Source organism: Topomyia yanbarensis, unplaced genomic scaffold, assembly GCF_030247195.1.
Source record: "Topomyia yanbarensis strain Yona2022 unplaced genomic scaffold, ASM3024719v1 HiC_scaffold_21, whole genome shotgun sequence".
Taxonomy (NCBI): domain Eukaryota; kingdom Metazoa; phylum Arthropoda; class Insecta; order Diptera; family Culicidae; genus Topomyia; species Topomyia yanbarensis.
Window position 1 is genome coordinate 16,968 of NW_026683393.1, and position 15,705 is coordinate 32,672.

The 15,705-nt window shown below is 36.7% G+C and overlaps 1 long non-coding RNA gene across 1 annotated transcript; it reads right to left on the minus strand.

The window, feature by feature from the left end:
* Positions 1-377: 377 nt before the first annotated feature.
* On the minus strand, positions 378-3,737 carry LOC131694965 (uncharacterized). Its single transcript, XR_009306571.1, has 3 exons — positions 2,953-3,737; positions 2,210-2,311; positions 378-1,329 (listed from the first exon to the last, which is right to left on the minus strand). It is a non-coding gene; the product is annotated as an uncharacterized LOC131694965 (long non-coding RNA).
* Between the last annotated feature and the right edge of the window lie 11,968 nt (positions 3,738-15,705).

Here is a 15,705-nt window from a genome sequence, read left to right on the forward strand (position 1 = left end):
TTTGTGGCAACCATTTGCCACCAACGCTGAACCCATTTGCTGTATACGGCGCTCGCCCTCAACCATTCTACGGAAACGTACAGCAATCTAACCCGCCATTTTTCAAAAAATTTAAGAAAAATCATAACAAAAAAAAGGTAGCAGAAAAACTGGCCAAAGCTAAAGACAACGAAGAGGTCAACAATGCTGTGGAAGATCAGGCCAATAATACTGTAGATGACTCGGAAACACAAGAATAAATATTGAAATGTGATATTCACACCACTATTTTTATTATTAGAACTTACAAAGAATTACTCCATTCAATTGTGTTATCCTGCATTTTTATTTATATTGGTAAGTTTCAACTAAGAAAACTTGGAAAATTATCAGTTTCACTATTTTCTATTGAATCTTTCTGCTGATTGCTTTTCGTAATGATTTTTACGTCGACTTGGGCAAAACTGCTTTCTTTTATTTTCAAAGTTTTCACCCTTACTCTTGGGGCCCTATGCTCACAGTCACGTCACTTGGTGACTAAAAAGAAATTTTCTTATATTCACTAGGTGATGTGACTGTGAGAATAGGGCCCTTGTTTACGACGAATGCGCGATTCGTTCGAACGAATAGTAAGCGCATTGAAGTTTCCTCTCGCAAACGAGAATACGAACCAGAAACTCGCATTCGTCGTAAACAAGAATGAGAATATTGGGAATTCTACCGAATTTTACATTCTGTTCAAAGATTTTTGACCTGAGATGCAATAACACCTACGTTGGTTTTTATTATGTATCTTGTAAACATACTATCATGAAAACTCATAAAAGTCCTTGCCTTGTAGATAAACAGTCAATTGATAGGAATGTAATTTGATTAATTTCAAAACAAAAGCTAAAAAATATGTTGTACTAGGTGTTACACCACTGCAGTATCAGTGAAGGAACAAAATAAACATGCTTATCTGGGGTACCTATCTGTATATGGGGGACTCTTTTAATTTCGATAATTACATCATCATTAAAGGAACTTTTCAATAATTTTCTAGAAGATATCGAAGTACGATAATTGTTGTAGCTACCCTATTGTCCATAGAACATAAAGGCTATCTAGTAATTAGCGAAAGAGAAACTAAACAATAAGAGGCTCTCATATGCAGTTTAATGGTGCTCACGTTCTGTGGTAACCGTAGCTCGTCAAATGCAAAGCAAATGTCGCTATCGATTAATTCCAACACCTTGATGGATGCAATGCAGGTTTCTAACGGCATCTTATACCGGTTGGTGACGCTATAAAACAGCTCCGAAAAAATCAGTCTTATTCCACTTGCAATATCCTTCCTCTCAAAGATGCCTGCAAATGAAGAAAATAACAAATTATAGAAATACCAGCTCTGTCAAATACAAGCATCAATTACTTCAATTCAATTCATCAATACGAATCACTTGAGGGATATTATTTTTGGTTGTATGCACGACGTATTTTTTTTGCCGGAAAATTAAGTCTAATCTATTCAGTCTTCTTGAAAGCCTTGCCATTTTTGACTCCGCAGTGAAGGGATGACAATTGTCAATAAATCGATTATTGATCAATATATTGATCGTGTAAGGGTATCTTAAAAATATTGATCATGTAGAAATCAAATGGCATTGACGTATTGAAGCAGTCTTGACAATATTTTTATTGACAATATTCTTGTCCCGTGTAGGGTCCGCTAAGGTTTGTTTAGGGACCATTCATAAATTACGTAACGCTTTTAGGACGGTGTGACAAGTTGTGACATATGGGAGTAAGCTAGAACCTCACGTAACATGTTTTTACCGAAGAAAAACATTTTTAAAGGATTTGTTACGTAATAGGAGAGGGAGCAGAGTAGAGATACCCAGTTAAACTCATTCCGGAACCGGTTCGGATTTCTGAATGGAGTCATTATGGATTCCAAATCAAATGCAACAACCGATTCCGACTCAGAATCGGTTGTTGCATTTGATTTGGAATCCATAATGACTCCATTCAAGATTCCGAATCAAATTCCGAATGGTTTGACCGGGTATTTGTGACAATTTATTACATGGGGGGAATTTTCGCGTTACGTAATTTATGATTGACCCTTATGGTTATTTAATTTTTAACAACCATGGTATATTAAAGAATTTTTGTTCGTCAATAGCATGATCGTCTATTGTCCCTCAAGACTCTTAATAATGAATCAAACATGTTAAATAATGCATACATTTACTCTTGCGTTGTATTCGAAGATGAGTGTTTCCAGTGTATACAGAACGATGTCAATTTGAAGAAGATTTGGACTTGCTTGTGTTGACGATTATGCCCACTGTAAAGAGAAATAACAGTTGGATACATTACTAAAGCATTTTAAAAATTGAAATTGTTTTTTTGATCTATACATTTTGTTTAGTTGACTAGACAAGCTGGGAGATGGAAAATGGAGATTTAAAATACGACTTACACGATACGTGAGACTTCCGTCTGCGGTACAGCATGTCACCGGAACGTCAAAATTAGTTACACGCAGTTAATTGCGAATAGTCACATAACATTAACGACACCAAGCGTTTTGACGTGTGGAACGTGTGAATAAACGCATTCAACTTACCCTGACGGAACGGTGTGGTGACGTTAACGTTATTTTTTGTTGACGGAAGTTGAAAGTATCGCCTGAATCGTGCTTAATCAAGAAAAAAAAACTAAGTAATATGCGTAATCTAGTAAATCTAGTTCGTCGGGTCGCACATGTTTGTATGAGAGATAGCGTGTTTGTGCGTGGATAAGTGGGATTTTCGATTCATTAACACCGGTGTAGTGGAGTGCACTGGAACTGCACCATTTTTGCACTTTCTAGCAGAAAACTGGGTATGTTCCATTGACACTTCTCCTAGAAAGTGGAAAACTAGTGCACTCCACTAGACCGGTGCACATGCATCGAAAATCCTATATAGCAATACGAGTGCTTACCTTAATACGTTGCTCCTCTCTTTCAAGAGATCCACGTGAAGAAACCTGCAGGTCTGTATTTATCAAGATGTAGTCCCAGGTTTCTTCACAGATCTATCTTCGATCAGTGGCTGTAGATTTGGATCCAGTTTGAAATTTTTCTCCATCGACGTAATTTTCGCGCGGGCCGTGATTCCAATGCTTAGTTTTTAACATACGCTGCTGATGCTAGAAGAGAATGTGTTTCCCCTTATCATTAGGGTTCCCGGCAACGTCGCTGTGAAACGTATAGTCTTGCAGGGCCGGCATAACACCAGAGAAGCCTAGGGTGGGCACCAGTCTATTACTAGAGCTTTGTCGCAGTTTCACAATACTGGCGATTGCATTACAATCACTTGCGATGCGCTTGTACAAATGACATCGTCGTACGTCGAAAATTCAGACGTGCACATTGTGTGCGTCAGACGCATGCGTAGCATATTTCAAATTTGATGTTGATTCCAAAATTTCGAGTTGGAAGTATCCGAATTATTCATTCGGTTATTTTCATGTAGGTGGAACTACCCATGTTATCTGCCAGCCCGTTAGTCTTGTATACAAGAGTGACTTTTTTGAGATCCGACCAACCGAAGGCTGAACCTAGGCTAGGGCTTCCGGACGTGACCGCGTTGGAATGCGCGTTTGTGCAATCATACTTGAGACCGCGTTTATAAAAGCACAAGTGCTAACGTGAACTTAATCGCCGGAACGTTTTATGATTGCGATATGACAGTCGTAGGCATACGTGCAGTAGTTTTTACATTCCGGTGTCCTTTCGAGTGTTTCCGAAAAAGAAACAGCAAAAGAAAAAACGCATTATTAATTAGTCATTGATTTAGTAAAGGTTAGATGGATGTACTACTCATAACATACACCACATAACAAACCTTAGTATTCCATACACCATGCAATTACTGTAAATACTACTAGTTAAAATTTGGGTTAATCATAAGATAATTTGAAAAGCACGCAATTTGAAAAAAAAAAAATAAGTTCGATAAACCCACTTAATCTCCTCGATCTACTAGGGTATCGCAAGCAACATCTTAAAACAACTTTCTGTTGGAGAGGAAAACTGTAATTGTGCCATAATTATATATACATATATACTGTATGTTTGTTCCAGTACACGAAAGTCACTTCGGAGTAAAGGCTACTGCATGCTTCGGAAATTTGAAAACGGGATTTTGATTTTGTTCCCCATGCATTTCAAATGGGAGATGGATTTTCTCATTTCAGAATGAAGACAAATCTGACTGAAACATCCCTCTAAGAACGGTTGGTTTCAAAATCGTCCAATGAAGGACGTTCGTTGGACCAATTTGGACAACGTCCAAATAACCGTTCAACAAACGTCCATCGTTGGACCCGTGTTGAACGATTTTGAAACAATTTTTTGGACGTCTCAGTGGGATACCTCGTATTTACACCGATTACACCCACATTATACGGAGGCTAATTAACTAACGTCGGCAATGCAGTGTGTGCAGAGCTGCCGGATGATTTTATTGAAAATCTGTACCCTTGTTAAAAAATCTGTATTACTCGACAAACATTTTGTCTGTATTCATTGAAGAAACACAATTTTGATAATTGATGCGCATTTAAAAGTTTAAAGTATTGTCTACTATAAACTCAAACATCAAAAAAGGTTTTAAATGAATACTTTGAAGTAATTTGTACATTTTTCGGCTCAAGAGTTTTTGATTTTTTTGAATATAAAAAATATGTTTCATACGACAATACATTGTTGAAGAAATGGCTATTCTTAATGAAAACGGCTGCAGAAAGAGTCCGTTAATAACGTTGTCAATTGAAATTTCAAAAATCCTATATAAAACTGTATTGTGTATTGAAAATCTGTATTAAATTTGTATTCTGTATCAGCGCTTGTAAATCTGTATAATGCAGATAAATCTATATAAATGGCAGCATTGAGTGTGTGAAATATTTCCATGAACATCTTCAGGCGTATTGAATATTTTGACGTTTATTTATGTTTAATTTTTAAATGCAGCTAGCATTGTAAATTCTCTGTTGAGGTGTGATCTTTGAGGTTCAACTATTTTCAGTAATTGTGAGACATACAAAAGGAATCTGGAAACGATCCACGTTTGTTGTCATTAAATTTACGGTAGAGCCTAGCCGAGAAAATTAAGAAGTGCAAGATGCCTGTTGTCGTCTTTTCTCTTAAGCGGACCCTACACGAGCAGAAATATTGACAATAAATAATTTATTGATCAATATATTGATGGTGTAAGGTCATCTTGAAAATATTGATTCTGTAGAATTTAAATGGGATTGATGGATTGAAGCAGTCTTGTCAATATATTTATTGACAATATTTCTGTCTCGTGTAGGGTCCGCTTTAAGCGGCCCTTACACACTCAATATTTTTGTCAATACTAGAGAGTATTGACAAATGTCTTGTACGTGTCATATAAAAATGTGCATTTCCAATGGGATTGAGGAATTGTCATATTGACGATGTGCATTTCCAATGGGATTGAGGAATTGAAGCAATATCGTCAATACTATGTATTGACAAAAATATTGAACGTGTAAGGGCCGCTTTAGATTGTATGAAAGAATATTGGCGTCTGTGTACGGTATTGAACCGTCACTGAATCGGATCGGAAAGGTGTAAATGTGACTTTATTCGCCAGTGCTAATTTCCTCTAGGAACAAATGCAAGTTGCGAAATTTTAGGCCCAATATACATAAAATAACATTATTTCAAAAAAAATCGTTGTAATACGTAAAAAACGATTTTTTTTTGTTTTTTAGAATAAATTATCTTATGTAAACATAGACAACCATACATAGGAAAACTTCGGTTGTTTACATCTGGCCTATCAAGACAACACCCAAAATGAAAAAAAAAAACTATATACGGTGAATGGAGTTTATGTCAAATTAAAATAATCATGCGGGAAAACCGTGAAAAGTTGTATTCATTTTTTCTGACAGGGCATCATTTGTCATGAAATTCGATATGTCAAATGCTTCTGATAGTGTCAAATCAAGACTGTCAACATATTTCTTTATTTTAAATTTTATTTTCACTTTTCCTGAGTTGGAAAAAATATTGTTGTAATCACAAAAATCAGCTTTATCGATGTATGTAATAAAACAAAAAGATTTTTTTTCTCATTTGATGACCCAATTGTTTGAAAATATAGCAGGATCACTGATCTAAACTCTTAATGAACGTCAGATTATGGTAGTTTTATAGCGTTTTCGGTTGTACCTGGTGCTACACCCTAGGGGCTGTATTTTGCGTTGCGTGTAAGACGTCAAACCCTACAAAAAACTAACCCTAAATTCAACCAAACTCATCAGCGTAGGACGTTTGTTAAACAAACTTTTCTGCGAGGGAGTGCAAAGTTGATGCAAAAATGGAAATTACGCATTAAATGCGGTGTAGTGCAAAAAAAGAGATATACTGATTGGGTGTGTTCAAATGAGTGTAGTGCACTATCAAAAACAAAAATGCCATTAGTGTGCAATACCAATTTCGTCATTGAATCTTCCCATAGATTGGATTATTTGGGTACATAGTGATTCCAAAAATAAGTGTTGTTTACACTTTGCATATAGGAAATTAAGGACGATTAAATGGTGCGTTCGATTAGCGATCTGCGGGCAATTTAAGGGCGCGTGTGGTGGCAAAAATGGCGGAGGCAAATCGCCCAAATGTTGCATTTGAGATAGTCCCCTAATTGCCTCGTATTTGCCTCAAATTGAGAAGCAATTAGCGCATTCGAGTTGGTAAATAGCCCCCTGTTAGCCAGAAACGTGCCCTTTTTAACTGGGATACATAATAAAACATCCCTATACATATTTCGACAAAACGGGGTAGAAATTGATTAATTTTATTCAATATAGATATATAGATATGAACATTTGAAATTTTGAAAAGGGGCCCCTATATTGAAATAAGCCGTTAGTCACAACAAAATACTACAGACGAATGTGGCTATACGACATCGTGTTTTTCGACTTAAAACTAGCCAGCATATATGCTTGAGCAAACCGGGCAACCGAGTGAATCATAGGTTTGTCTGCACATCCGACGGCGAGTTTGACGACACCTCGTTCAGTGCTTTCACATTTGCTATGCGCCGCTTCGGATCCTTCGTCTCGACTATGCAGCCAAGTCGCACAACACAAGCTGTGCTGCATAACTTCACTTGGCAGAGCACTGCTCACTGTTCTATGGGCAGATCACTTTTGATGCATCACTTTTGGGGAGATCAGCGCTAGCTCCAAAAAAACGAAAACACGATTTATGTTTCTGAGCCAACCTCTTGTCCATTGGGATGTCCCGCAAGAAAAGAAGTTCTTATTTAAGCTGATGAGAATTAATGAATCGAAACTTGGTTTGGCGTAGCAGGCCTATGCAATATGCACTATACTATACTTCTGCTTGGTGGAGAAACATTTGGGTAAAAAACTATTTTTTCTACACTAAGGAGAAAACTGTTTTAAACCACTTTGCGCGTAAAGGACACGAAAATGCGGACAAAATATCCACTCATAAAAATCACCACAGAATGAAAAATACTGAAAATAGAAATATTTCCGAGTACAATAAAAATATTATAAAACTTTCATTAAAAAGTTAAAAAGTGATCAACCAGCGAATCACGACTGTAGTACATTTTACGGTTATCAAATCTATATATTTATCCAGCTTTTTACGCGCCGTAATGGCGGTCTAAATTATTCAGTTCGTAATACGTTTAATTGCCCTTTTTTGTCAATAATGGTTTACGCCAGCTTGACAGCAACAGCAACGTCCAGTGGAAGATGTCGGGCGTTCATTGAATAAACATCTAACGCATTGGACTAACGTAGGATGACTTAATCTTACTGGGCGGTTGACGTAAACGATTATTGTCAAAAAAGGGCCATTAAGCGTATTACGAACTGAATAATTTAGACCGCCATTATGGTACGTAAAAAACTGGAATAATATTTATATATATATAAAAGTCAATGTTCGTATGTATATAATTTTTAGACTCCCAAACGGCTTAACCGATTGTTGTAAAAAATTGTACATAGTAGGCATTTGTTGTATAGCGTGTTTGTATCCTATTGGTTGGGGATTATCTGCCCGCCAGATGGCGCTTCGGAACAAATTGTTTTTCTCCTATTACGTTAAAAGTCGCAGCAACGTGAGGTGGGTATTAGCTAGTACAATATACGTGCACATATTTCCGATCAGATAATGCAAAAATATAGTGATTTCGATCAGAATTTGAAAACTGGGAAAATATCTCAGCAGAAACTTTGAAACATAATTTTAGTTTTTGCGAAAAATGACATTTTTTTAAGCGAATATTTTTTTGTAAATTTGATTCCCTGTTAGACGTTCTCAAATAGTTTAATGTATAATTTCGATGACTAGACACAGAGAATAGACATATAAGCTAGAACAAACTCTCTCGAAAAACCTGTGCAAAGATTTGAAAGAAAATACGTTGAAAATCACCATCGTTTACAGGTTCGCATGCATGAAATGTTTAACAAATTTGCACTAAATTAGAAAAAAATGCATTTAATTTCCATTTTTGCATCAACTTTGCACTCCCTCGCAGAAAAGTTTGTTTAACAAATGTCCTACGCTGATTCACTTTGTTCGACGTTTTGTTGAATGTAGAGCTAGTTTTTTGTAGGGTTTTGGCGTCTTACACGCAACGCCAAATGCATTACGAATTTCTATTTTAATGGAAAGAAATGCATTTAATTTAGCTGATTTTCAAAAATGCATCACAAGTGATCTACCCCTAGATCACTACAGTCGTGATTCGCTGATTGAACACTTTTTAACTGGACCACTTTTTAGTTAGACCTCCGCTAGTTGGACCATTGTCTAACTAAAAGGCATCTGAACTTCAAAATATTATGTCAAACTGATTTTGACAATCTATCTAATAATGTTTTACACTACTAATGTCTTCTTTGGAGTGTTTTTGACATTTGTAAGTCGGTCCAACTAGCGAATTGAATTCGTTAGTTGGACATAGGCTGTGGCTCAACCAACGAATCACGACTGTATTGAATTCAAATTTGCACGCAAGGCTCGTACAGTGTTTGGTGTCCAATCGTGGCGTCGGGTAGAGGCAAGTTGCTACTTGTTGGTGGCATTTCAAAACAACATTTTTATTTCTTACACACATTGGAAACTTTACTTGTATGTCAGTTCCCAGTATAGTCGCATTTTCGATTACTGCCCTCACTACTTTTACACTGGGACGGGACTTGCCGATATATGTTTTCTTTTTCTTTTTTCTCTGTTCATTCTATCGTTCGTCTCGCATAGCCTCTCTTTTTGCCTCACGTAGTTTAAATGGACTGGCTGCATTGACAGTACCTCCTGGCTACAATTGATGTTAAATGTTTTGCTATCTGCATGCAAGACGCATACAGGTGTGCACATTTTTTTCTGTGTGTGAGGGCGGTTGTCAATTTTTTTTAATGAAGCCGAAAAAACAAGAGGATATGAAGAAAAAAAATCACAAACAGTTGACGTAGTGGGCCCTTCTGTTGCCATAAGTTTTGTTTCGTTCGGTCATAGTTAATTTAATCGGGTTTTTTTTCGAGGTAAAAAGTGTCCATAAGTGTTCTAATCGATAGATCCGAAGTGAAGCTCGGCCTTTTCTCACTTTTCATCGTGCGCCAAAGAATCAGGATGCTCGTTCGAATGTTGATGTTTACTTCAAGGCCATGTTTAATTTTGCAAGTATAATACTAATACACTCAAAAGTGTCAAATGTTCCCACCTTTCTCTCCATCTTGATCTGCATGTCTCGTTCCCAGTCAAACCATTCGGAATTTGATTCGGAATCCTGAATGGAGTCAGTATGGATTCCAAATCAAATGCAACAACCGATTCTGAGTCGGAATCGGTTGTTGCATTTGATTTGGAATCCATAATGACTCCATTCAGAAATCCGAACCAGTTCCGGAATGAGTTTAACTGGGTCTCAGCTTTTACAGTAAACGGCCAGTTACGGCGGATAGCCTAGAACAAAGTTTCAGTAGCCTACCGATCGCCAGCATCAAGTTTAACCCGTCTAGCCGCCTTTTGGTTTACTGGGTGGGCAAAAAAGCACACACTGCATTACCGACGTTAGTAAACCATTGGCCCCAGCTAAATATCCCAGTTATGCTCAGCCGGAAACAAACTGGAATTCTGGCTGGTTCCAGTTCGTATTCCGGCTACAGTGACACAACCGATACCCGGTCAAACCATTCGGAATTTGATTCGGAATCCTGAATGGAGTCAGTATGGATTCCAAATCAAATGCAACAACCGATTCTGAGTCGGAATCGGTTGTTGCATTTGATTTGGAATCCATAATGACTCCATTTAGAAATCCGAACCGGTTCCGGAATGAGTTTAACTGGGTTCTAGTTAGAATCGGTTGTGTCACTGGAGCCGGAATGCGAACTGGAACCAATAAGATTTCCAGTTCATTTCCGGCTGAACTTTACTGGGATGGGTTTATCGGTGTAAACGGTGTAATCATTGCATCATATACATGTTCTTATATGGCATCCCTGGCACCTTTCTATTTGCCAAAAATCCCTCATCCTTGTTCTTTAACTCATCGAGTTGAGACGTGCGCACAGTACGTTGGTAATTTTGTGTGAGTGAAATTTCAAGGGCGTCGAGCCTTTTTCGGCTGTGTAAGGTATGTCGTATGTTAAATTATATTAATTCATATTATATAAAATACATGGGCACAAAATCTCGATCTAATTCCTAGAATATACAACAGCATTTAAGGCTGCTTGATTTTGTCCCCCATGTATTTCAAGCGGGAGATAGATTTTCGTTTTCCGTGACGAAAGTCTACACAACAAAATCAACTTCTAGGAAGTGTAAACTCAACAACGGGAAATGCCACGGATTTTCAAAATTCCATTGAAAAAATCCGACGGAAACCAAACCAACATGAAATGATTGCCGAAGTAAAAATTCAACCGCTCGGACGGTCTCGGATATTGTAAATTCTCCCCATTGAAAATCCGGTCGGAAGCAATTCAATATAAAATATTTGCAACAGGAAAGATGCGTGTTAATTTGTTTCCGGCTGGATTCTTTAGAGATTTACTTAAATCTAACGTTTTCCGCAGTTGAGTTTACACTTTGAGAATCAAAATTTTTCTGTGTAGACTTTTCAACAAAAATACACGGGGAACAAAATTCTGCGATCCAATTACCGAGATGTAAGTACCTTTGAAGGCTACTTTTCCGCCGAAATCTCCGAACTGTCGAAATAAAACTTCCGCTGCATCTGAAAAATACCTAAATCTTGATCAGCGCAGATTTTCAAGCAATAGAAACATTTTTCACGCAAAAACAATCCTGATTTTTTTTTGTTCCTGATCGGATTTCTTCTGCGGAGAATTTTAAATTTTGTGCGGTTGGTTTACACTTCGGGAATCTTGATTTTTCCGTGTAGACTTCTCCGTCACGGAAATCAAAAATCCATCTCCCATTTGTAATACACGGACAAAATTCACTGGCTATCTCGCGAATTTGAAGATTCAATTTGGTGTACAGTAGCCCTTAGGATTAAAATTCTGAACCATATCGTGCGCCAAAAATTGATACTTTTATTATTGTCCGTACTTTTTCCAAAGGAGACGCGACGATTATTTTTCGTCGCAGCAATATTCGTAGCGCTATTCCCCAGTGATGTTCAGCGGGAATGAACTGGAATTCTTGTTGGTTCCAGTTCGTACACGGGCTCCAGTGACACAACCGATTCTAATTAGAATCGGTTGTCACTGGAGCCGGAATACGAACTGGAACCAGCCAGATTTCCGGTTCATTTCGGGCTGAGCTTAACTGGGTCGGCGCACCATTCGTCACAATGTATTTTCTTATGGGATGAATGACACTTTAATAAAAGGTGATGCAATTTTGTGTAAAAACCTTTAATAAAAGGTGATGCAATTTTGTGTAAATAAAATATATTTACGAAAACCTGAAGCTTTAGAAGCACAGTTTTCAGTCAGTTTTATTGACAAATTCAATTAAAGTAAATAATTAGCAAGCATTAAACTTGGGTAATACATATTTTTCGACGTTTTTGAGCATTTAATTATTATCAAATGCGCCAATTCAATTCGTTGCATCAAAATGATTGAATGGCTCGTTTCCAATGAAACGTACAATATGTTTAAAAATCTGTGATATTTTGAAACAACTTATTTTTGGAAGCGCCATAATATTTGTTTTGACAGTTTGGAGATATAACGGCTGAAAATTGTCTGTGATCAGAATCCGGTACAAAATCCCGTGATAAAATTCATGAGGTGTAAAGTTGTATTAAATCATAGTAACCTTGGGTTTTTTAAATGGCATAAAATTTCGTACGGTCAAATAAATACGCTTTTAACACACCCAACAATGTGATGAGACATTTCTTATAATTATCACTCTCGTAGGATGATATATCGAATAAGAACATCTAGAGCATGATGTAGCATAGAAGGGCACACGGATTGTTCCCAATGATTGGTTAATAAAATATCTAAGCTTTTCAATCAATGCATTAGGTTGTACGTCATTTCCCGGAATACCATTCCCCGGAATACCACTTGCCGGAAAATTATTTCTCGGAATGTACCATATCCCGGAATTATTTGTTGTAAAAAAACAAGATAGCGACAAGATTGCAAAACTGTCATTTTAAAGATTTTTTGGGACTTTGCCGATTTCGCACCGTTTTGCCTTTCTCATATAATGAAAGGCTATGCAATCACTCCAAAATCGATATTCCAACCGAGGCCCTGAGGGCCGAGTGTCATATCTCATTCGATTCAGTTCGTCGAGATCGCAAAATGTTTGTGTGTATGTATGTGTGTGCGTCAAACAATGTCTCAATTTTTTTAGAGATGGCTGAACCGATTTGCATAAGCTTAGTTTCAAATGAACGGTATGCTATTGAATTTTTAGTTGATCGGACTTTCGGTTCCGGAGGTCACACAGCAAATTCCCATATAAACTGGTAACCCTATGATGTCCGAATAATGTAATACATATTCAAATACGTTAAACAGTACTTGATTTTGCGTGTCTAGATCACTGATGGCCAATCAAAATAGTTTTGACCACCTATGACGGATCTTGATGCTCCCTGGGAACTCGCTAAGTTCCCAAAGTAATGTCACACCTATTTTCCAGCAAACTCTTAACCGATGTTTACAAACTTGATTTTAAATAAAAGATATAATACTCCCATTGATAGTTATTAAATTTCATTCAGTTATGACTTTTGGTTCCGGAGTTACAGGTTGGTTATTGCGGTCACATAGTAATTTCTCATATGACCCGGTACAATCGTATAGGGCACGTTTCTGGCTAACAGGGGGCTATTTACCAACTCGAATGCGCTAATTGCTTCTCAATTTGAGGCAAATACGAGGCAATTAGGGGACTATCTCAAATGCAACATTTGGGCGATTTGCCTCCGCCATTTTTGCCACCACACGCGCCCTTAAATTGCCCGCAGATCGCTAATCGAACGCACCATTTAATCGTCCTTAATTTCCTATATGCAAAGTGTAAACAACACTTATTTTTGGAATCACTATGTACCCAAATAATCCAATCTATGGGAAGATTCAATGACGAAATTGGTATTGCACACTAATGGCATTTTTGTTTTTGATAGTGCACTACACTCATTTGAACACACCCAATCAGTATATCTCTTTTTTTGCACTACACCGCATTTAATGCGTAATTTCCATTTTTGCATCAACTTTGCACTCCCTCGCAGAAAAGTTTGTTTAACAAACGTCCTACGCTGATGAGTTTGGTTGAATTTAGGGTTAGTTTTTTGTAGGGTTTGACGTCTTACACGCAACGCAAAATACAGCCCCTAGGGTGTAGCACCAGGTACAACCGAAAACGCTATAAAACTACCATAATCTGACGTTCATTAAGAGTTTAGATCAGTGATCCTGCTATATTTTCAAACAATTGGGTCATCAAATGAGAAAAAAAATCTTTTTGTTTTATTACATACATCGATAAAGCTGATTTTTGTGATTACAACAATATTTTTTCCAACTCAGGAAAAGTGAAAATAAAATTTAAAATAAAGAAATATGTTGACAGTCTTGATTTGACACTATCAGAAGCATTTGACATATCGAATTTCATGACAAATGATGCCCTGTCAGAAAAAATGAATACAACTTTTCACGGTTTTCCCGCATGATTATTTTAATTTGACATAAACTCCATTCACCGTATATAGTTTTTTTTTTTCATTTTGGGTGTTGTCTTGATAGGCCAGATGTAAACAACCGAAGTTTTCCTATGTATGGTTGTCTATGTTTACATAAGATAATTTATTCTAAAAAACAAAAAAAAATCGTTTTTTACGTATTACAACGAATTTTTTTGAAATAATGTTATTTTATGTATATTGGGCCTAAAATTTCGCAACTTGCATTTGTTCCTAGAGGAAATTAGCACTGGCGAATAAAGTCACATTTACACCTTTCCGATCCGATTCAGTGACGGTTCAATACCGTACACAGACGCCAATATTCTTTCATACAATCTAAAGCGGCCCTTACACGTTCAATATTTTTGTCAATACATAGTATTGACGATATTGCTTCAATTCCTCAATCCCATTGGAAATGCACATCGTCAATATGACAATTCCTCAATCCCATTGGAAATGCACATTTTTATATGACACGTACAAGACATTTGTCAATACTCTCTAGTATTGACAAAAATATTGAGTGTGTAAGGGCCGCTTAAAGCGGACCCTACACGAGACAGAAATATTGTCAATAAATATATTGACAAGACTGCTTCAATCCATCAATCCCATTTAAATTCTACAGAATCAATATTTTCAAGATGACCTTACACCATCAATATATTGATCAATAAATTATTTATTGTCAATATTTCTGCTCGTGTAGGGTCCGCTTAAGAGAAAAGACGACAACAGGCATCTTGCACTTCTTAATTTTCTCGGCTAGGCTCTACCGTAAATTTAATGACAACAAACGTGGATCGTTTCCAGATTCCTTTTGTATGTCTCACAATTACTGAAAATAGTTGAACCTCAAAGATCACACCTCAACAGAGAATTTACAATGCTAGCTGCATTTAAAAATTAAACATAAATAAACGTCAAAATATTCAATACGCCTGAAGATGTTCATGGAAATATTTCACACACTCAATGCTGCCATTTATATAGATTTATCTGCATTATACAGATTTACAAGCGCTGATACAGAATACAAATTTAATACAGATTTTCAATACACAATACAGTTTTATATAGGATTTTTGAAATTTCAATTGACAACGTTATTAACGGACTCTTTCTGCAGCCGTTTTCATTAAGAATAGCCATTTCTTCAACAATGTATTGTCGTATGAAACATATTTTTTATATTCAAAAAAATCAAAAACTCTTGAGCCGAAAAATGTACAAATTACTTCAAAGTATTCATTTAAAACCTTTTTTGATGTTTGAGTTTATAGTAGACAATACTTTAAACTTTTAAATGCGCATCAATTATCAAAATTGTGTTTCTTCAATGAATACAGACAAAATGTTTGTCGAGTAATACAGATTTTTTAACAAGGGTACAGATTTTCAATAAAATCATCCGGCAGCTCTGCACACACTGCATTGCCGACGTTAGTTAATTAGCCTCCGTATAATG